A 24,742-nucleotide genomic window follows, 5' to 3' on the forward strand; every position below is an offset into this window, starting at 1 on the left:
TATCTATCTATCTATCTATCTATCTATCTATCTTCTTGTTATTTTCCAGTTTGCGCAGTTTTTCTACTTGCGCTAAAGCGGTACGCTATAGCACTACGATTTGTCACCACCTCACTCACCATTCTCACGTGCTGCGAGTGCACAAAGTTTTTGTTCCAATCAGTGGTCGATTGTAAAAGTTAGTGAGGTTTATAAATCTTAAAATCCGCACGTGCCAGTCAGAGGCCCGCGGATTAGTCTCTTCTCCTGTCACTCTGCGGGATGGCCCGCCCCTTCCTGCTCCATCATGTCTTTACTGGAGCTGAGGGACGCTCTGGATGGCCGGCGGAGGTTTCCAACTGGACACAATTTCAGTGGGTCCGGAAGCGGTCCACCCCGACCCAGCCCGACACAGAGTTGGAGAGGTCGCCGATGTTGCCAAAGGGAAAGTGGAGACTCTGATCCGGATGGAGGAAAATGACCAAGGCCTGTTGTGAGTCCCCATCGCACAGCCAGCTCTAGCCCTTTCCCCTCTGGTCCCCCTCGCTGTCTCCTGCCCCAGCCCCCATGATACCCCCCTGTCCCCCATGGCTCTAGCTCTTGCCTGTCTTTTCTCCAAGCTCTCTCCCCCCCACAACACCCCCCACCACCCTCACACCCCTCCCCCCACAACCAGCCCCCCCCCACCCACCCTCACACCCCCTACCTCCACAACCCCAATTGCCCACACACCCCCTACCTCCACAACCCACAACCCCCCCCCCCACACACGCATCCCCCCACAAACCCCCCAATACACCCCCTCCCCCCACACCCCCCCCCCACACACCCCCCCTCCCCCCACAACTCACCCTGCCCACACACTCCCCTCCACCGACAAACCCCCTGCCCACATACCACCCTCCCCCCACAGCTCCCCACACCCCTCACTCTGCTGCGCACCCCTCCCCCCCCCCCACAAACCCATCACCCCCACATGCCTCCAACACTCCCCCACACCCCCTCTGCCAACACACCGCACTCTCCACCAACACCCCCACACCCACACCCCTCCACCCTGCCCCCACACCTCTCTCCCCACCATACACCCCACCCACTCACACACCCCTCCCCCACTCACACTCCTCTCCACCCCCCCACATGCACCCTTCCCCCTCCCCTCATCCCCCAGCACTTCCTTCTCCTCCCTCTCCTCCCTCCTCCACTTGCACACATGAAGAGGAGGGGGAGGGAGTGCTGGGGGATGAGGGGGATGAGGGGAAATGAGCCGCGCCTGCACAGTTAGGGGCTATGGGTGAGTGGTGGAATATTGTGTTGGGGTTAGGGTTGCGTTGGGTGAATGGGTGAGTGGTGGAATATTGCGTTAGGGAATGGGTTGCGTGGGGGACCAGGCCTCCCATGTGACTGGGACCCAACGCGTCCCACTTAGTCTAGTATATAATATTTCCATCTCATGTTCTTCTTTTCTATATGACAGTGCAAATGAATTCCTCATATCAAATCTGTAATACCTCACATTCTAGGGCAATATACAATGGACAATTTTTAATTGGTTTAGGTGGCTATTTGCACAGGTGATGAAATATTTTGAAATATTTATTTTATTTCAAATCTGTCCACTAGAATTAAAATGAATGACAGTGCCTCTATTTTATTTAGTGTGAAATCAGCTTAATATTTAGCAAGGAGATACAAGGAATTGCAGATATATGGTTTGCAACACAAAATGCTGGAGTAACTTAACAGGTCAAGCGGCATCTCTGCAGAACATGGACAGGTGACGTTTTGGGTCAGGACCCTCTGAAGAAGGTCCTGACCTGAAACATCTGCAGAGATGCTGTCTAACCTGCTGTGTCACTACAACACTTTGTGTCTTTTTTTTACTGCCTAGCCATTTCATGTGGTGCTTCCATAGCTGGCACGCACATCTGTCGAGGCAGATATTCAGGCTTAACCCTCATGTCAGGTGCTCTCAGTATGACCACGTGCGTACCCACATGCGTACCCAAGGCTGGTTCCTTGTACATACCAAAGATTTGTGAAATACATAAAAGTCCGGAGTAACTCAGTGGGTCAGGCAGCATCTATGGAGAAAATGGATAGGTGATGATTCAGGTCAGGACCTTTCTTAGGACATTGTAGTAGGGAGAATGGAGAAAAGGTCCAGGACAAATCAGGGCTCGCAACAGATGACCTTCGGCAAAGAGGTTCCCTGATAGGCTGATTTTTTAATAGAGACAGGTGTGCACACAAGAGTCACACATAGTTGTGAACTATGGAGCTGGTTACTGGACATTTAGAGGAGGGGGGAGGAAAAGGGGAGAAGAGGAATGGGGAGGGGGAGTGTTTGTAGAGGTAACCTAAACTTAGAGAATTCAATGTTCGTATTGCTGTGTTTTAAACTAATCAAGCTAAATATGAGGTGCTGTTCCTCCAACTTGCATGTGGCCTCACTGGTAATGAAGGAGGCCAAGGACAGAAAGGTCAGTATGGGAATGGGAAAGGGAATTAAAAAGGTTAGCAACCAGGGGGAGATCAGTACACACAAGTGTTCAGCAAAACGGTCTCCAAGTCCACACTTGGTTTTGCTAATGTACAGGATCCACATCGGGAACACCATATGCAGTTGATGAGGTTAGAGTAGATGCTAGTGCATCTCTGTCTCACCTGGATGGACCGTTGGGGTTCCTGGATGGGGATAAGGAAGGAGGGAGGTATAGGTACAGGTGTTACATCTCCTGCAGTTGCAGGGAAACGTACCGGGGGGGGGGGGGGGTTTAGTCATCGATTCATAGAGAGATACAGTGTGAAAATAGGCCCTTCTGTCCCAACTACGCTAGTCCCAACTGTCCGCGTTTGGCCCATATCTCTCCACACCTGTCCTATCCATGTACCTGCCTAACTGTTTCTTGAATATTGGGATAGTCCCAGCCTCAACTACCTACGCAAGCAGTTTGTTGCATACACCCACCACCCTTTGTATTTGGATGAGAAGAGATGAGTGAACCAAGGAGATGATGAGGGCAGAAAGTGATGGAAATGGAAAGATTACTCACATGGAGGTTACTGAAATTTCGGGGGATGACTTATTGGATGTGGAGGCTGGTGGGGTGAAAGGTGAGGACTAGGGATACTCGGCCCTTGGTGCGTCTGGGAGGAGTAAGAGCAGAATTACGGGACGCAGTAGAGACGTGAGTGTGGGATTCATGATCGCTGGGGGAAACAATGTTCACTAAAGAATGAAAGTATTTTGGATATCCTCATATGGAAAGCCTCATCTAGGGTGCAGATGCAGTGGCTACAGTGGAATCGGGGTAGGGGATGGCATCTTTACAAAAGAGAGGGTGGGAAGAAGTGTAATCGATAACTGTGGGAATTAAGGATTTGTGGGTTGGTAGAATGTGGTGATCAACGCAGATTCAGTGGACCAATTGTCTGTTTCCATGATATATATCTCTGTGACTTCATGACTTTAAACAGCAGAACCAACCTTGTTAATTTCCAATAACAACTCTAAGTGAATGACAGATATCGAAGATCATTATATTGTTCTTTATCTCTCCACATCTTCATCTATATCTCTTGTTTCCCTTTCCCCGATTGGTCTAAAGAAGGGTCTCAACCTGAAACATCACCCATTCCTTCTCTCCAGAGATGCTTCATGTCCTGCTGAGTTACTCCAGCATTTTGTGTCTATTGTCAGTGTAAACCAGCATCTGCAGTTCCTTCCTACACTGAAAGATATCCCTTATTCAGTCAAATGTTTCCTATTCAATACAAGATTTTGAGAGCTAAAAATCTTCACCTCTTCCAATGTCTCCCACTGAACTCCAGCAGGACTACAGCCAACATGCTGCAAAGTAGCACTGGAAAACATGTATATAGACACAAATGCTGGAGTAATGGGTCAGGCAGCATCTCTGGAGAGAAGGAATGGGTAACTTATCTGGACAAGACCCTTCTTAATATGGAGTCAGGAGAGGGAGTATCAGAGATAAGGAAGTGTAAGGTCAGAAGAGATGCAGATCAAGGAAAATGAGAATAGATCATTGTTAGTTAGGAGAAGTTGACAACAAAGCAAACAGGGATGAAATGTAATCAGAGGGACTGGTCAGAGAACAGGGATGGGGGAGGGATGGAGAGAAAGGGAAAGCAAAGTCAATGTTCATACCGCTGGGGTGTAAGCTGCCCAAGCAAAATATGAGATGCTGTTCCCTCATTTTGTGCTGGGCTCACTCTGGCAATGGAGGAGGCCCAGGACAAAAAGGTCAGCATGGGAGGGGGAGTTAAAGTGTTTAGCAACCGAGACATCAGATAGGTTTAGGCAGACTGAGCGGAGGTGTTCAGTGAAACGATCACCGTGTCCGCGCTTGGTCTCACGGATATATAGAGTCCACATCTAGAACAGTGGATACAGTAGATGAGGTTGGAGGAGGTGCAAATTAACATTTGTCTCAACCTGTAAAGACTGTTGGGTTCCTTGAACGGAGTCGAAGGGGTAGGTATAGGGAAAGGGGCCATATCTCCTGTGGTTGCAGGGGAAAGTACCTGTGGAGGTGGTGGTTTGGTTGGGAAGGGATGCGTTAACCAGGGAGTTGCGGAGGGAACTCTGCAGGAAACGGAAAGGGGTGAAGATTGGAAGTCGTAGCTAGTGTTGGGATCTTGTTGGAGGTGGCAAAAATGTTGGTGGACTGTGTGCTGTATGTGACGGCTGAGATGGGGTGAAAGGCGAGGACTAGGGGGATTCTGTCCCTGTTGCGACTGGGTGGAGGGGAAGCAAGACCAGAGCTGCGGGACATCAAGGAGTCCCTGATAGCCTCATCTATGAAGGGGAGCCCTCATTCCTTAAAGAATGAGGACATCTAAGATGTCCTGGTATGAAACACCTAAATTTGGGGGCACAGATGCGATTAAAACAGAGGAATTGGGAGTAAGAGATAGAGTCTTTGCAGAAGGAAGGATGGAAAGAAGTGCAGTCTAGATAATTGTGGGCATCAGCAGGTTTATAAAACTGTGATCAGCCTTCACTTGAAGATTATATAGTTAACAGCGGAAACAACCTTCACCAGTCGATAGACGCCAGTCCACCAGGGTAGCACAGTGGTGCAGCAGTTGTTGCTGCCTCACAGTGCCAGAAACCCAGGTTCGATGTGGACTGCAAGTGCTGTCCGTGCAGAGTTTGAAAGTTCTTCCTGTGACCGTGTGGGTTTTCTCCGGGTGCTCCGGTTTCCTCCTACATTCCAAAGACATATGGGTTAATTGGCTCCTGTAAATTGCCCCGAGTGTTAGGATAAATCTAGTGCCCAGGTGTCAGCTTGGACTTGATGGGCTGAAGGGCCTATTTCCATGCTACATCTCTAAAACAACGAAAGCGATTGGATTAAGAGGGTCATGCTCCTGTAAATAGTCTGTCCAATGTTAATATATCTCCTATATCCTGTTTCCCATTCAGAAGTTTTCAAGAAGAGTATGAATTACATTTTGAGAGTCACTGAATGGAAACTGTGAAGTTTGGCATTTATTAAAATAACATAGGCTGACAATTAATCTTTAAGGGCTTTGTCAGGGAAGCAAATCTCTCTGGAACTTAAACCAACTGTAATAGATTAACCATATAGATTGTAAGGATGACATTTGGTTTGCTTTGCCTTCAATGCTGTATCTATGCTCTGTTCATGGCAATCCCATCTCTCAGAAGCATGGCTGCTTGTCATCTTCCACTAGCAATTCAAGATAAATGAAAGTCTGACAAGGGACTGTGAAATAGTCTGAGCAATTATAGCAGTTTTTCATTCGCTGTCTGCAATCATTTTTCTGAACACAAATATCAGAGTATAACATCAATTGCTAAGAACATTTAATTGAATAATTAAACAGCAGTTTCAAAGAAATTTGCTGGTAATCTTATGTTTATTATTTCTTAATAAGGTGATAAAATGAATTTGAATCTCTAAATTCCCCTCTTAAAAGTAACGCAACACCAACCTCATCATCATTAAACTTCTGTGGACTGACTGTTTGCACTCATTTTCGTTGCGCACTAGTATTAATCTTATTAATTTGTTGATTTGTTTAATTATTTTATATCAAGTGTGTGTTGCATTATAACTGTTTAGCTGCTGCAAGTAAGAATTCCATTGCTCCATTGTCAGTACATATGCCAATTAAACACTTAACTTTCCATCAGACGATTGTGATGAAAGTTTCTGCTGTCAGTTGATACTAAAGTTGTCACTTTGATAAAATGTCCCAAGTGGATAAGGCCGTACAACATACAACTGTTCAGTGTGAAATGGCAATCTTATTCCAAACAATTGGTGCCAGAAATGGGAAAATCTAGGCTGAATTGTGAGCGATGAACCTTGTGATATTGAGGTGAGGGAGCAATGTTAGGGCAGAGTAGAGGGAGCTATACAGTGCACATCTCCATCTTATACTTGACCTGCATTCATTGATGCTGGCAATGATTTTTTAAAGCATGAAAGGATTCTATTTGCGGCACCTGATATTTAATAAGTACAACATTTTTTAATTTATTTTTTTTTAATTTTATTTTTATTAGCAGTAGAGTAAATCACATTAATACATCGCATATATCTTATTACGTTATGTTGTACCACTTCATTTTTTGAGCTTTGAAAAAGATAGAAATAAAAGAAGTAAGGAAAGTAAGCAAGAATCGTGAAGGTGCAGGAAAGTGTTGGGAGAAAAGAACCCCTTAGGGAAGGAATTAGAGAAGGAAGCAAAGAAAAGAAATAAGACCCTAGAAAGAAAAGAAAAAAAAGAAGAAAGGAAAATCAATCGCTCTATTGTAACACCAAACTCCGCAAAAAAGGATATACCAACCGTGTTTTTATTAAAAATGTATTTTATACCCCCCATTACCAGGTCCTGGTAGCCTTTATGTTTTAACTTATTGGATTTTTATTATAATGTTTGTTATTCAAATTCGTTGGGGAGAGGAGAGTCGCTCCTGTATTACCAGGAGCACAGTCCTCTCTCTCCATTATAATCCAGTCCACCTGCTGGGCAGAGTTGTCCAGCAGGTGAATCATATTTTTAATATTTACCGCCCAATTGTAGTACATAAAGTTAGGGAGCGCTAGACCACCCATCTCTTTTGGTTTAATAAGGTGTGCTCTTTGTATTCTGTGGGATTTATAATCCCATATAAAGTTTGTGATGTCTGAGTCTATTTTTTGAAAAAAAATTTGGGAAGATATATTGTAATTGATTGAAATAAATATAGGACTTGTGGTAAAAAGATAATTTTTATAGCGTTTATTCGACCTATTAAAGACATCGGCAGCGTTTTCCAGAATTTAATTAGATTGTTTAATTTCTTAAGTAAGGGGCTATAATTAGCATTAAACATACTGCGATAATTTCTAGTGATTTCAATTCCTAAGTATTTAAATTTTTCTGTAGCTATTTTAAAGAGGAATTTCAAAAGATGTGTTGAGTCTTTCGGTTTTATCGACATAATTTCACTTTTGTTCCAGTTTATTCTGTATCCTGAGAAAGATCCAAAATCCTCGATTAGGTTTAATATGTTAGGTATACTGATTTGGGGTTTTGTGATATATAGAAATACATCATCTGCGTATAAGGATATTTTGTTATTTGAATGTTTTGTATTATACCCATAGATGTCAGGATGTGTTCTAATTTTTTCAGCTAAAGGTTCAATTACCAGAGCGAATAATAGTGGTGATAATGAACACCCTAGTCTATTGCCCCTTGTTAATTGGAATTTCGTAGATAGTATATTATTAGTTAATATTCTAGCCGTGGGTGTGTTATATAATAATTTTATCCATGCGATGAAGCTGTCTCCCATTTGAAATTTTTGCAATACTTTAAACATATAATCCCATTCTACTTGATCAAACGCTTTTTCTGCGTCCAATGAAATGATAGATAACTCTTGTTCTTGAGATTTGTGAGAGTGCATTATGTTAAGCAGACGTCTCAGGTTATTAAATGAGTGTCTCTTAGGTATAATTCCCGTCTGATCCTTATTTATTAATTTACTGACATATTGACTTAGTCTTCTAGCTAGTATTTTCGCTAATATTTTTTGATCAGTATTTAAGAATGCAATAGCTCTGTATGATCCTGGTTCTTCTATATCTTTATCTTTTTTAAGTATTAGTGTGATCGTTGATTCTGCTAGTGTTTCAGGTAAGGTTTGTTCTTTAAAAGCAAATGTATACATTTTCTGTAGACGTGGGGTCACTATATCGTAAAAACATTTATAAAATTCATTACTGAATCCGTCTGGTCCTGGTGTTTTTCCGTTTTTAAGTGTATTTATTGTGTCTTCTATTTCCTTAGCTGTAATTTGTGCTCCCAGTTCCTCTTGTTCTTTCAATTCTAGTTTTGGGAGGTTACAATCGTTCAAAAATTCTGAAGCTTTCTTATTGTCTATTAGCGTTTTCGATGTGTATAAGTTCTTATAGTATTGAGCAAATCTTTTATTGATATCATTAGGTAGTGTTAATAATTCCCCTCTATCTGATTTAATCTTTAAAATTGCATGAGTTTTTCGCGTTTTTTTCAGTTGGCGTGCCAAATGTTTATGGGGTTTATCCCCAAATTCAAAACATTCTTGTTTGGTAATTTGGAATAATCTTATAATCTTCTCTGATAGTAATTTATTTATCTTAAATTTCAGAATTAAAATTTTATTATGTTTATCCAAAGTTGGATCTTTAGCATTATCTATATCTAGTTGTCTGATTTGTTCTTCTAATTGTCTTTGTTCATTTTTATTCTTTTTGTTTTGAAAAGCTTGATATGAGATAATGACTCCTCTAATAAATGCTTTGAAGGATTCCCATAATAAAGTGGGCAAAATATCTGGTGTATCATTTATCTCAAAAAATAGATCCATTTGTTTTTTTAGATATATACTCCCTTGTGGGTCTTCAGGGTATTAAATTTGTGAGTTAAACCTCCAGAACGATTTGTTCGTAGAGATTCCTTCCAGTTTTAAAACAAAAGATAGCGGGGAATGATCTGAAATCGTATTAGTGTGGTATTTAGGGTTAAGAGTGTAAGGGATTAGTTTTGAATCCACTAGGAAATAGTCTATACGTGAGTATGTTTTATGCACCATTGAATAAAATGAGTATTCCCTTCCAGTCGGGTTCGCGATCCTCCAAACGTCTGCTATATTTGTATTTTTTATATATGTATTTAAGAGTTCACTAGTTTTAGATTTCATATTGCCTCTTTGTTTTTGCGTCGATTTATCTAAATACGGATCTAAAGCACAGTTGAAATCTCCTCCAATTATAACATTTTGGTAGTTAGATTCTGCGATTTTATTCAGAATTTTATTAAAAAATTGAGGATTATCAAAATTGGGCGCATATATGTTTACCAAGGTGATTGGCGTAGCATAAATCTCTCAAGATACAAGATACAAGATACATTTAATTGTCATTTGGACCCCTTGAGGTCCAAACAAAATGCCGTTTCTGCAGCCATACATTACAAACAAATAGACCCAAGACACAACAACACAACATAATTTACATAAACATCCATCACATCATTGTGATGGATGGCCAAAAACACTTATCTCTCCACTGCACTCTCCCCCCCCACGATGTCAGAGTCAAAGTCAAAGCCCCCGGCTGGCGATGGCAATTGTCCCGCGGCCATTAAAGCCACGCCGGGTGGTGCAAGGTCGCACACCGGGTCTTGCTGTTAGAGCCCCGGCGTGCGCTCGCAGAGTCCCGAGGCCATTCCAAGCCTCGCGGGGTGGTGCTGTAAAGGCCCCGCTCCAGGAGCTCTTCAACCCCGCAACTCGGGCGGGGGAAGTCGCCGTTGCGAGAGCCCTGAAAAGCGGTCTCCCTCCAGGGAGCCGCGGGCTCCCGGTGCCACCGTCCACAGACCTGCCGTTGGAGCCTCCGACTCTCCGGTAGCAGCAGCAGCAGCAGCAGCAGCGCTCCTCCACCGCTCCGGACTCGGCCAGCCCCGCGACGGCGACGGTGAGTCTTAGCACCAGAGTCCCCGGCTTCTTCCTGTTGGAGGCCGCTCCTCGTTGCGGCCCCAACGACAACGGAAACCCGACGAAAAGGGTCGGGTCTCCAGTGCAGGGAGAGAATTAAAAAGTTTCCCCCTCCCTCCCACCCCCCCAACACACACTCACCCCATCAAAAAATAACAAAAACTACATTAAAACACAGACAAAAAATAATAAACCGCGGACAGACTGCAGAGGCCGCTGCTGACGAGAGTCGCGCCGCCCACCGGGTGCGTCCGTGACTATAAGGTATCTCCCCTCTTTATCTGAAATAATATTCTTTGATTTGAATGGTATTCCATTTCATTTTTCTCCTTAGTAGCCATCTCATTCTTGGATCTTGTAGCCATTCCAGAATCCACCTCAGAGGTCTGTTCTTCAGTTTTCTGTGTTTTCAGCAGTTTTGAGATGTTTCTCTGAGGGCTCTGAGCTGGAGACGTTTTTTTCATTTAAAATGCTTTTCCCTCTGTTTTAAATTGCAGCGCTTACTGATGACGTCATCAGCGCGACGTCCCGGGGCTCCGGTGAGTTTTTGAATCGGTCCCGACATCCAAACACAATTTTAACGCAAAAAATCGCGTTTCCACAGGAGCGGAGCTAAAAGTTGCGACTGCTAGCCTAGCATGGCACAACCGGAAGTCCCATAAGTACAACATTTAATAAAATAATTTCACAGTAACCTTGTATTAGGAACTTTGAGGGTATGTGCTATTGCTGAGAAAATGGCATGAAATACTTTTTCAGTGCAAAGACCCAAGGGGGATGTAATGTATAAAAATAGCCGCACAAAATTGCTTCATGAGTGTTCCTCAACTGAGAGCATTTGCTTTATTGTAGCTTTGTGCAGAAGTGTAGTAAACAATCTCTGGGGATAAGCTTCATGGGCGGTCACACTGGCGCAGCAGTAGAGTTGCTGCCTTACAGTGAATGCAGCGCCGGAGACCCGGGTTCAATCCCGACTACGGGTGCTGTCTGTATGGAGTTTGTACGTTCTCCCCGTGACCTGCGTGGGTTTTCTCCTAAATCTTCGGTTTCCAACCACACTCCAAAGACGTACAGGTTTGTAGGTTAATCGGCTTGGTTATATAAAAATTGTCCCTAGTGAGTGTAGTATAGTGGTACTGTGCGGGGATTGCTGGTCGGAGGGCCGAAGGGGCTGTTTCTGCGCTGTATCTCTAAACTAAACTAAATTAAATGCTTCATATTTTGCCTGTATGGTCTACTCAACTTAAATCTACAATCCATATCCAACTGAATATAAGAGGAATGGATTATTTTAATGCCTACATCGTGCTTCATATATTAATCTGGAAAGACTGGGAATAATTCCCTATTCTCTTAATCTCCGTCTGACGGTACATTAATAAATATTTCACGAATAATCAGTATATTCCAAATCAGCGAAGAGAGAATGGCTTGAATACACAACGAGGTAAAGAGTTATCTGATGCTTTTTCCATTTACTAATATTTATTATGTGTGGAAATATTTCAAACCTGGGGACTTTGAGCTTCATTTTGAACTTTGGCAGTCAGATTCGCACCTTGAGAAAGAACAAGGCGTTTCCAATATCCTAGCATCTACTTCATGTGTGGGTGGAGAGGATGCACTAGTCAAACTTTGACAGCACTCGGGGGAATGGCTGCACACTGTTACAAGTCCACAATACCCCTATATTGATCACATTGTTGTTCACAACCACATCAAGAGCTTCAGAGCACAGATCTAAGTGACAATCACAGGAAAAGGAGAATGACCGGCTTAGAGGTTCTTTCGAAAGACAAACAGTTGGGCAGAAGGGGTGGGTTGGCTCTGCTGGGAATTGAATGAAAACCAATCCTTAGCAAGGGATGACATGGGATCAGAAAATGAAGAATTCTTGTGGGTAGAGCTAAGAAACTGCAAGTGTAAAAAGACCCTGAAGGGAATTAATTGCAGCCCTCAAAACAGTAACAAAGGTGTGGGTGCACCTGTATAAGGGAGACGGCATGGATTTACGAAAGGTAAATCATGTCTGATGAATCTAATAGAATTTTTCGAGGATGTAACTAGTAGCGTGGATAGGGGAGAACCAGTGGATGTGGTGTATCTGGACTTCCAGAAGGCTTTCGACAAGGTCCCACATAAGAGATTAGTATACAATCTTAAAGCACATGGCATTGGAGGTTCAGTATTGATGTGGATAGAGAACTGTCTGGCAAACAGTAAGCAAAGAGTAGGAGTAAACGGGTCCTTTTCACAATGGCAGGCAGTGACTAGTGGGGTACCGCAAGGCTCAGTGCTGGGACCCCAGCTATTTACAATATATATTAATGATCTGGATGAGGGAATTGAAGGCAATATCTCCAAGTTTGCGGATGACACTAAGCTGGGGGGCAGTGTTAGCTGTGAGGAGGATGCTAGGAGACTGCAAGGTGACTTGGATAGGCTGGGTGAGTGGGCAAATGTTTGGCAGATGCAGTATAATGTGGATAAATGTTAGGTTATCCATTTTGGTGGCAAATGCGTGAAAGCAGACTATTATCTAAATGGTGGCCGATTGGGAAAGGGGGAGATGCAGCGAGACCTGGGTGTCATGGTACATCAGTCATTGAAGGTAGGCATGCAGGTGCAGCCGGCAGTAAAGAAAGCGAATGGTATGTTGGCTTTCATAGCAAAAGGATTTGAGTATAGGAGCAGGGAGGTTCTACTGGAGTTGTACAGGGTCTTGGTGAGACCACACCTGGAGTATTGCGTACAGTTCTGGTCTCCAAATCTGAGGAAGGACATTATTGCCATTGAAGGAGTGCAGAGAAGGTTCACCAGACTGATTCCTGGGATGTCAGGACTGTCTTATGAAGAAAGACTGGATAGACTTGGTTTATACTCTCTAGAATTTAGGAGATTGAGAGGGGATCTTATAGAAACTTACAACATTCTTAAGGGGTTGGACAGGCTAGATGCAGAAAGATTGTTCCCGATGTTGGGGAAGTCCAGGACAAGGGGTCACAGCTTAAGGATAAGGGGGAAATCCTTTAAAACCGAGATGAGGAGAACTTTTTTCACACAGAGAGTGCTGAATCTCTGGAACTCTCTGCCACAGAGGGTAGTTGAGGCCAGTTCATTGGCTATATTTAAGAGGGAGTTAGATGTGGCCCTTGTGGCCAAGGGGATCAGAGGGTATGGAGAGAAGGCAGGTTCGGGATACTGAGTTGGATGATCAGCCATGATCATATTGAATGGCGGTGCAGGCTCGATGGGCCGAATGGCCTACCCCTGCACCTAATTTCTATGTTTCTATGTTTTTATCAGACTCCTATTCGTAGTCAACAGCTCAGCCTTTAATACCAGTATACCATCCAAGCTTATCACCAACCTTGTGGGGTGGTGTCAGCGCTCATCTCTGCAACTGGATCCTCGTCTTCCTGACCACAGACCCCAATCAGTGAGGATAGGGGACAAATCATCCTCTACGATAATCCTCAACACTGGTGCTCCGCAAGGTTAGGAGGGAGAGATAGATCAGCCATTCTTGAATGGTGGATTAGAGTTGATGGGCCGAATGGCCTAACTCTACTCCTATCGCCAATGACCTTCTGAGGTACAAATTATATCAGGAGATGTAATTGGAATGTAAGAAAGGCAATGTTACAGTGATCATGGAGGGTTGAAATATTCAGTTAGACTGGGAAATCAGGTTGGTATGAATCCCAAGGGAAAGAAATTGTAGAGTGCCTAGGAGACGGCTTCTAAGATCAGCTTGTGGTTGAGCTTACTAGGAAATAGACAATTCTGGATTTGGTGTTGTATAACCAAATGGAATAAGGTGAAGGACCCTGATTGGACCAGGTTGTTTGAAGGAAACGGAACGTCAGAAAAGTGAGATGTTTTTAAAAGTTTGCTGACAAGAGTCCAGGACATGCATGTTCCTGTTAGAGTGAAGAGCAAGGTAGGTGGGTGTAAGGACGCTTGGATGATGAGATAAATTGAGGCACAGGTCAAGATTAAGAAGGAGGCATGGGGCAGGGTCACGCCGCTCTGATCAAGTGAATCCCTGAAGGAGTTTCAGGAAATTAAAAAAGGAAACTAGGAGGGCAGAAAGGGGACAAGAGATAGCTCTGGCTGATAATATTAAGGACAATCCTGAGATTTTAAAGTATGTTAGTGGAGAAAGGGTAACCAGAGAGAGAATGGGGCCGCTCAGGAATCAAAGCCATAGGAGATGGCAAGATCCTAGAAAGATTATTTCACCTCTGTTTTTACTGTGGAGAAAGACATGAGGGTGGGGAAATTGGGGCAGTCAAGTGCTTTGAGGACAATTATCCTTACAGTCGAGGAAGTGCTGAAAGTCCTAATGCACTTGAAGATATCCTGGGCATGATCAGATATATCCGAGGACACTGTAGGAAGCTAAAGAAGAAATGACAGGAGCCCTGGCTAAGACTTATATGTCGTCATTAAATACAGGTCAGTTGCCGGAAGACTGGAGGGGGGCAAATTATGTGCCTCTATTTAAGAAGGGCTGCAGGGAAAAGCTTGGGAATTACAGGCAAGTGAATCTAACATTTGTGGTTGGAAAGTCAATGTCAGTGATTTGGATGTGAATGTAAAAGGCATGTTGACATTGACAGATGACACTAACGTGGGTCGTATTGTAGATAGTGAAGATGTTTGTCAAAAATTGTAGCAGAGTCTTGACCGATTGGGCAGGACATACATAGTGAATGGCAGGGCTCAGGGGAAGTGTTGTAGAGCAGAGGGATCTTGGAGTGCAGGTATATAGTTCCATGAAAGTGGCATCACAGGTAGAAAACTGACGTGGTCACTGGGAAAATGTCGAAATTCTCTGGGAAAATACAATTACAAACAGCACCCATAGTCAGGAGCAAACCCGAGCTTCTGGCACTTCACGGCAGCATTTCTACCATTGTACCACTGTTCCACTCACCAGGACCGGGTGGACTACAGCCCAGGATTCTGAAAGAGGTAGCTTTAGAGATTGTGGATGCATAAGCGGTGATCTTTCACTGGAGTCAGGAGCATTTCCAGAGGACTGGAAAATTGCAGGTTCGAATAGACCAACTTATTGGTCGAATAGGTCCGACTTACGTACATCGTCGAGCAGTTACCAACTGGTGTCCACCAGCTCCTGGTACACCTTGCCAATTCCATCCATCTCTGCTGATGCCTCTCCCCTTCCATCCACTGCCAGCCGTATCCAGCCCATTCTGGAACCAGTTCTTCTCACCCTGAAGAGGTACCATGGTGGTCTGTCTACCTGCATATCATTCCTATCCCAGTGCTCTTTGATTTTTGAGCTACAATTGTCCAGCTTCTGTGCTGAACACTCCAAAGTAGCCAATGCTAGCTCCCTGCTGTCAGGACGTGCTTCAGCCTGGGGTACATCTGCCAGGGAGAGACGGCTGGACTTCTGCCGGGATTTTGCCCGTTTTTCGGCAGAGATGAGAACGTTTTTCGACCACCCTTTGGTCAGAAGAGAGGCAGCCCAGAGGATGCTGCATCCGCGAAAGGGTTTCTCTCTGTTATCAATAACGCTATTAATTTTCGAAACCACTGGGTTAGAGTTTGGAAACATCTTCATCCATTCAAAAACCTAAGTTGGCCTCCTGATTGACTCGGGGGCAGCCTATTTCCATAGCTTCATGGAAACACGATATCACTGCTTCATCGATATCACTGTTGGTCGATATTTCTGATTCCGACCATTAACGTAAATGGGACGTGCTTCAAGCCCCGTTTGTTGGAAGAATAATTGGCATGGCTTCGCTCTCTACTCTCACTCTAGAACTGTGTGTTAATGGAAACCACTGGGAGAGAATTCAGTTGCTCCAGCTACATTCACATCATGTCCCTGTCATCCTGGGTCGGCCTTGGCTGACTATCCACAACCCCACCATAAACTGGTCCACTGGCAAGATCTGCACTTGGGGGAAGATTGTCATGTTAATTGTCTTCACTCTGCTTGGCTTCCCCTCACCTCTGTGTCTGTTACTCCGAGTGACGATCCTGACCTGACCAAAGTAGCATTCAAATATCATGACCTGAAAGAAGTTTCTGCAAAGCCTACCATTTGGTTTGCATCAAGGAAGCAGATGACTGGAAGACAGCCTTCAACACACCCAGCCTGATCAGCTGTCTTCCGGACTCTGGCCAATGATGTGCTCTGGGACATGCTGAACCTAGTTGTCTTTTTTTACATGGATGACTTCCTCGTCTACTCTGGCTCTTCATCAGAACATATGCACCATGCCCGTCTCGTCCTGCAGCGGCTATGGGAGAACCAGCTGTACGTCAAGGCAGAGAAGTTGAGATCCACAAGCCCACTGTGTCCTTCCTGGGATACATCCTCTGTGCTGGCCATGTTGAGATGGATCCAGGAAAGGTGAGAGCAGTGGTATATTGGCTTGAGTCTACCAGTCAGAGGGAGCTACAAAGCTTCGCCAATTTCTACCGCTGCTTTATCCACAACTACAGCATCATGGCTGCCACTCTCACAGCTCACACGTCTACCTCCATCATGTTTGTCTGGTCGCCTGCTGCTGAGGGGGCATTCAGGACCTTAAGCAATGCTTCACTACCGCCCCCATCCTGGAGCATCCTGACCCGGCACGTCAGTTTGTGTTGGGGGTTGACGCCTCTGATGTTGGAACTCGGGTGGTCCCTCTGCCTCCCCACATCATTGACGGTGGTCCTGTGTACACGGTGAAGCCTACTGATGTCCCAGCAGCGGGGCAGAGGGATCCAGTACCTGGTTGTCTAGGCTACGGTGTAGAGGAGAGCAGCTGGATTCCTGCCCGTGACATCCTGGACCCCTCCCTGATTTGTGACTTTCTTCAGCAGTTTTCGGACCAGCCAAAGAGGACACCAGGTGGGTCCATGGGAAGGGGAGGGGGGGTGGGGCGCCTGTCACACTTGCCACGCCTGAGCTATTAGGAGTTACACCCGCATTTAATCTGCTCCCTAATATTTCACTTGGTATAAATACCTGGGATCATCACCAATTGGGTGCTGACTAATCAGTTCTGCATTCTGTCAGTTAGATTGCAGTTCTGAGTTCTGTCCATTTCTGAGCCTTATTCACATTTCACATTCCTCGGCATAAGTATTATTTTGACGTTCTTGAACCGCAAAGAAAGCACATCAACACTTTTACTCCACCCCTACACTAATCTGCAGGCCCCCAAACAGTAGCCCCATAGGGCGCGAGTTGAATCAGGAGTTAAAATTGGCATGTAGCAAAAGTAATGCTGTGGTTGTTATGGGAGATTTCAACATGCAGGTAGAGTGGGAAAATCAGGTTGGTATTGGACCCCAAGAAAGGGACTTTGTAGAATGCCTCCGTGATAGATTCTTAGAACAGCTTGTATTGGAGCTGACCAGGGAGAAGGCAATTCTGGATTTAGTGTTATGTAATGAACCGGATTTGATAAAGGACCTCGAGATTAATGAGCCATTAGGAGTTAGTGACCATAACATGGTCAGGTTTAATCTACAATTGGAGAGGGAGAAGGGTAGATCGGAGGTGTCAGTGTTACAGTTGAAAAAGGGGACTATGGGGCCATGATGGAGGAGCTGGCCAAAGTTGACTGGAAAGATACACTAGCCGGGATGACAGTGGCATAAAAATGGCAGGTGTTTGTAGGAATAATACAGAAGGTGCAGGATGAGTTCATTCCTAGGAGGAAGAAAGATTCCAAAGGGAGCAAAGGGATGACCATGGCTGACAAGGGACGTCAGGGTCAGTATAAAAATGAATGCAAAGAAGTACAGCATAGCAAAGATGAGCAGGAAGCAAGAGGATTGGGTAATGTTTAAAGAACAGAAGATAACCAAAAATACAATACGGGGAGAAAAGATGAGGTACGAAGATAAGCTAGCCAAGAATATAAAGCAGGATAGTAAAAGCTTCTTTACATATGTGAAGAGAAAAAATTACTTAAGTCCAAAGTTGGACCCTTGAAGACCGAAAAAGGTGAATTTATTATGGGGAACAAGGAAATGGCAGATGTGTTGAACAGGTACTTTGGATCTGTCTTCACTAAGGAGGACACCACATTAGGCAGAAAATGGTCTTGGATAGACTGATGGGACTGAAGGTTGATAAATCCCCAGGGCCTGAAGATCTGCATCCCAGGGTACTTAAGGAAGTGGCTGTAGAAATCGTGGATGCATTGGTGATAATTTTCCAATGTTCTATAGACTCAGGATCAGTTCCTGTGGATTGGAGGGTAGCTAATGTTATCCCACTTTTTAAGAAAGGTGGGAGAGAGAAAATGGGTAATTATAGACCAGTTGACATCGGTGGTGGGGAAGATGCTGGAGTCAATTATAAAAGATGAGATAGCCGAACATTTGGATATCAGTAACAGGATCGGTCCGAGTCAGCATGGATTTATGGAGGGGAAATCATGCTTGACTAATCTTCTGAAATTTTTTGTAGATGTAACTAGGAAAATGGACAAGGGAGAGCCAGTGGATGTAGTGTACATGGACTTTTAGAAAGCATTTGATAACATAGAAACATAGAAATTAGGTGCAGGAGTAGGCCATTCGGCCCTTCGAGCCTGCACCGCCATACAATATGATCATGGCTGATCATCCAACTCAGTATCCCGTACCTGCCTTCTCTCCATACCCCCTGATCCCCTTAGCCGCAAGGGCCACATCTAACTCCCGCTTAAATATAGCCAATGAACTGGTCTCAACTACCCTCTGTGGCAGAGAGTTCCAGAGATTCACCACTCTCTTTGTGAAAAAAGTTCTTCTCATCTCGGTTTTAAAGGATTTCCCCCTGATCCTTAAGCTGTGACCCCTTGTCCCGGACTTCCCCAACATCGGGAACAATCTTCCTGCATCTAGCCTGTCCAACCCCTTAAGAATTTTGTAAGTTTCTATAAGATCCCCTCTCAATCCCCTAAATTCTAGAGAGTATAAACCAAGTCTATCCAGTCTTTCTTCATAAAACAGTCCTGACATCCCAGGAATCAGTCTGGTGTACCGTCTCTGCACTCCCTCTATGGCAATAAGGTCCCATATAGGAGATTAGTCGGCAATATTAGGGCACACGGTATTGGGGGTAGAGTGCTAACATGGATAGAGAAGTGGTTGGCAGACAGGAAACAAAAATTAGGGATTAACGGGTCCCTTTCAGAATGGCAGGCAGTGACTATTGGGGTACTGCAAGTCTCGGTGCTGGGACCGCAGCAATTTACAATATACACTGATGATTTGGATGAGGGGATTCAAAATAACATAAGCAAATTTGCAGATTACACAAAGCTGGGTGGCAGTGTGAACTGTGAGGAGGATGGTATGAGAATGCAGGGTGACTTGGACAGGATGGGAGAGTGGGCAGATGCATGGCAGATGAAGTTTAATGCGGATAAATGTGAGGTTATCCACTTTGGTAGCAAAAACAAGAAGGCAGATAACAATCTAAATGGCGTCAAGTTGGAAAAAGGGGAAGCAAAACGGGATCTGGGAGGTCCTTGTTCATCAGCCTATGAAAGTAAGCATGCAGGTACAGCAGGCAGTGATGAAAGCGAATGGCATGTTGGCCTTTATAACAATAGGAATCAAATATAGGAGCAAAGAGGTCCTTCTGCAGTTGTACAGAGCCCTAGTGAGACCACACCTGGAGTATTGTGTGCAGTTTTGGTCCCCTAATTTGAGGAAGGACATTCTTGCTATTGAGAGAGTCCAGCGTTGGTTTACAAGGTTAATTCCCGGGATGGCGGGACTGTCATATGCTGAGAGAATGGAGCAGCTTGGCTTGTATACTCTGGAGTTTAGAAGGATGAGAGAGGATCTCATTGAAGCATGTAAGATTGTTAAGGGTTTGGACACGCTGGAGGCATGAGACATGTTCCCAATGTTGGGGGAGTCCAGAACCAGGGGCCACAGTTTAAGAATAAGGAGTAAGCCATTTAGAGCGGAGACGAGGAAACACTTTTTCTCACAGAGAGTGGTGAGTCTGTGGAATTCTCTGCCTCAGAGGGCAGTGCAGGCAGGTTCTCTGGATGCTTTCAAGAGAGAGCTAGATAGGGCTCTTAAAAATAGCAGAGTCAGGGGATATGGGGAGAAGGCAGGAACGGGGTACTGATTGGGGATGATCAGCCATGATCACATTGAATGGAGATGCTGGCTCGAAGCGCTGAATGGCCTACTCCTGCACCTATTGTATATTGTCTATTTTCTATTGTCTATTGTCTATTGTCTGCAGAAGACAAGGAAATTCAGCACGTCTCCAATGAATCATCTATCTCTCCTTCTTTACTCCTTGTACACCCACAACTCTGCAGCCATGTACAAATCTAGTTCAATAAACAAATTCGCAGATGACGCCACCATTGTGGGCCAGATATCAAATAATGATTAGACAGATTACACGAAGGAGATTGAGAACCTTGTGTCCTTCGAGACAACAACCTTTCTCTCAATGTCAGCAATACAAAGGAGATAGTGATCAACTTCAGGAAGCTGATCTTATAGGACAAAATAGGGATGGTTGAAAACTTCAAATTCCTAGTCATCGATATCACCAATAACTTCTCCTGGACCACATGTATTGAATCCATGACTAATGAAGCACAGCAACACCTCTACTTCCTCTGAAGATTAAGGAGGGTTGGCATGTCCCCTGCAACTCTCACCAACTTCTACAGATGCAGCGTAGAAAGCATTTTATCGGGATGCATCACAGCTTGGTTTAGGAACAGCTCCATCCTAGACTGCAAGAAATTGCAGTGAATTGTGGACACAGCCCAGACCATCACACAAACCAACCTCCCTTCTATTGACTATTTAAACATCACACTGCCCCGGCAAGGCCAGGAGCACAATCATAGACAAGTCGCACCCTGTCCACGTCCTCTTCTCCCCTCTCCCATCAGGCAAAAGTTATAGAAGTGTGAAAACATACACCTCCAGAATCAGGAACTGTGTCTTCCCAGCTGTTATCAGGCAACTGAATTATATTACCCCAGCTAGAGAGCAGTCCTGAACTACTATCTACCTCTTCAGTGACGTTCAGACAATCCTTGATCGGACTTTGCTGACTTTATCTTGCACTAAACGTTATACTCTTATCATCATGTATCTATAAGCTGTAAATGGCTCAATTGTAATCATGTATTGTCTTTCTGCTGACTGGATAGTACATAACAAAAGCTTTTCACTGTACCTTGGCACACGTGACAATAAACTAAACTATTTGTGCAGATGCACGGTAGAGAACATTCTGTCAGAATGCATCACTACTTGGTTTGGCAACTGTTCTGCCCAAGACCACAAGAAATTACAGAGATTTGTGGATACAAGTCGGCACGTCACACGAAGCAGCCAAACCCATCCCCCCTCCTCTCCCCTCCCCTCCCGTCGCCTCCCACACATGCCATTTATCGACTATATCCATATTTCACACTGCTCGGGGAAGCAATCAACCTGATGGGTGAAGCTAAATCCACACAGGTGGATTTTCCATGATGGTTGGGGAGAAACAGCAGCCAGAAGCAGCGAGAGCGAGTATTGGCTGAAAGACGATGAGTCAGAGAGAACAAAGATGTAAAAAGAGCGCCAAAGGCACAGGTTCGAGTAATTTACAAATTAGTCCTAAGTAATTGATTAGGTAGCAGATAAAAATAGGTGCAGCTTTAACAAAGTGGCCTTGATGAGGTGAAGTGCCTTGGTGAATAAAGTGCGAGTCTTTGACTCGAGGGTCTTCGGTGAGGAGACTACGCTCAAAGGTAGTGAAGGGGAGAGGCACAACCAATTGGGATTTGTCTACTGAAATAATGGCAGGCAAGTTGCTGCAGTGAGACTCTTGCAGGATGTGGGAAGTCAGGAACACTGCTGGTGCCTCTGATAACTACACCTGTGGAAATTGTATCCAGGTGCAGCTCCTGAAGGACTGTATTACGAAACTGGACCATATGGGAAAACGAGAGCTTCCTGGACAGGACCTACGGTGACATTGTTACACCAAGGATGCATGAAGAGTGAAGGTGTGTGACGATGACTAAAGGGAAATAAGCGTGGAGTGCAGGAGACACCAGTGGCTGTACCTGTTGAAAACAGGTAACCCTCTTGGAAGCTGTCAGGACTCCAGTCCGAGCGGCAGACAGGTCTTTCAATCAAATCCTGGCACTGAAGCTCAACCGGAGAGACCTACATCAGGTAACGCAGTAGTTGTAGGTGACTCAACAGTGAAAGGTACAGACAGGAGATTCTGTGGCAACAGGCGAGACTTGAGGAAGGTGTGTTGCCTTACTGGTGCCAGGGTCCAAGACGTCTTGGACCGATTGCTGGGCATCCTCAAGGGGGAAAGGGAGCAGCCGGAAGTGATTGTGAATGTCGGCACAAACGATGTTGTGTAGAATAAGAAGAAGGTTCTGCAAAGTGTGTTTAGAGATTAATGGGCCTGTCCCACTTAGGTGATTTTTCAGCGGACTACCGACGACTGTCAAGTTGCTGGCAGTCGCCCGAAAGACAGGCAACTGGGGCGGCGACTGTCAGAGTGGAACACGCACGCACGGACGCACGCATTCACACACACACAAACACATCGCCACCTTCACCAGCCCGTTATGCAGGCGAGGGACAGGGCAAGCGGGGGGAGCGCTGTCTTAAAGATTCACACGGTGCAAAGCCAAGGTGAAACAGACACACACTGCGATGAACAGGAAGGTTGGCACTGCAAAAAGATGGCTAAAGCACAGCGTACGGTAAGTCCCTTAAAAGAGGGGGGAAGGGGGGAGAAGGAGTGGAGACAACTTTTAAGAAGCCAGAGGTACATGGCTGTGTAGCTCGGTGGCCATTTAACATTACCGGTCGGCTATCCTTGGTTCTGAAAACTACTGCTTTTTTTTCCCCCAACGAGGCAATGATATTCACCGGTCAGCACCGGCTAAAACCTATATGCACCTTTGTGAACCTTCGACCTCGTGGCAGCCCACCAGGATCTCCTGGCGACCCACCTATGGCTCGAGAATTCTCACTACTCTCCAAGGTGGCTTCATTCTAGTCACTGCAAATTTTTCAACATGTGAGGCTGCAACTAGTTCCCAGAATGCAGGAACTTCTCGCGTCCATGAAGGCGACTCCCCAGCAACCACCCTCTAAAAAGTTGCCTAAGTGGGACAGGCCCCATGAGGAAGATGGCTGAAAAGCAGGACTTCTAACATGGTTATCTCTGGTTTGCTTCCAGTACCTTGTGCTGGTGAGGGCAGGAACAGGGAGATAGGGGATCTGAATGTGTGGCTGGGGGGCTAGTGCAGGGACAGGGATTTAGGTTTATAGACCACTGGGATCTGTTCTAGGGTGGGCGTGACCTGTACAAAAGGGACGGGTTGCATCTTAACTGGAGGGCGACCAACATTCTGGCAGGTTGGTTTGCTAGTGCTGCACGGGTGGGTTTAAACCACGGGAGGGAGGGGTAGACAAATTGGAAGTATAAAGGTGGAGTTAAAGGGAAAGAGAATACAGGAAAATTTTGAAAGACACCTGAATTAATGGGGTGGAAAGTTCAAGAAGGGATAAGTGAGTAAGGTTAGGTGAAATAGGAACCGGCGTGAGAGAGGAAGTGAATACCGAATTAAAAGTGTTATGTGTGAATGCGTGAAGTATAAGAAATAAAGTGGATGAGCTTGGGGCTCAGTTAGAGATTGGTAGGTATGATGTTGTGAGACATGGCTGCAAGAGGATCATAGCTGGGAACTGAATATTCAGGGATATGTCCTATCGAAAAGACAGGTGGGCAGAGGGGGTGGGGTAGCTCTGTTGGTAAGGAATTCAGTCCTTTGCGAGGGATGACATGGAATCAGGAAATGTCATTGTGGATAAAACTGAGAAATTGTGAGGGCAAAAAGACTCTAATGGGAGTTATCTACAAACAGTAGCCTGGATATAGGGTGCAAGTTGCATCAGGAGTTAAAATCGGCATGTCGCAAAGGTAATGCTACAGTGGTTATGGGAGATTTCAACATGCAGGTAGACTGGGAAAATCAGGTTTGTACTGAACCCGAAGAAAGGGAGTTTGTGGAGTGCCTCCGAGATGGATTTTTAAGTGCAGCTTGTACTGGAGCCTACCAGGGATAAGGCAATTCTGGATTTAGTGTTGTGCAATGAACCAGATTTGATAATGGATCTCAAGATACAGGAACCACTAGGAAGTATTGACCATAATATGATACATTTTAATCTGCAATTTGAGAGGGAGAAGGTTCTATCAAATGTGTCAGTGTTCCAGTTGAACAAAGGGGACTATGGATGCCGGAGGGAGGAGCTGGCCAAAGTTGACTGGAAAGGCCCTTAACAGGGAATACAGTGGAACAACAATGGCAAGAATTTCTGGGAATAATCCAGAAGATGCAGGATCATTGCATCCCAAAGTGGAGGAAAGATTCTCAGGGGATTAAGAGGCAGCCGTGGCTGACAAGGGAAGTCAAGGACAGTATAAAACTAAAAGAGAAGACGTATAACATAGCAAAGATGCACGGGAAGCCAGAGGATAGGAACACTTTCAAAGAACGACAGAAGGTAACTAAAAAGGCAAAACGGGGAGAAAAGATGAAGTACAAAGGTAAGCTAGCCAAGAATATAAACAAGGATAGTAAAAGCTTATTTCGGTGTGTGAAAAGGAAAAGATTAGTTAGGACAAATGTGGGCCCCTTGAAGACAGGAACAGGTGAATTTATTATGGGAGACGAGTTGAACAGGTACTTTGGTTCT

The sequence above is a fragment of the Leucoraja erinacea genome, chromosome 20 (assembly GCF_028641065.1).
Source record: "Leucoraja erinacea ecotype New England chromosome 20, Leri_hhj_1, whole genome shotgun sequence".
NCBI lineage: Eukaryota > Metazoa > Chordata > Chondrichthyes > Rajiformes > Rajidae > Leucoraja > Leucoraja erinaceus.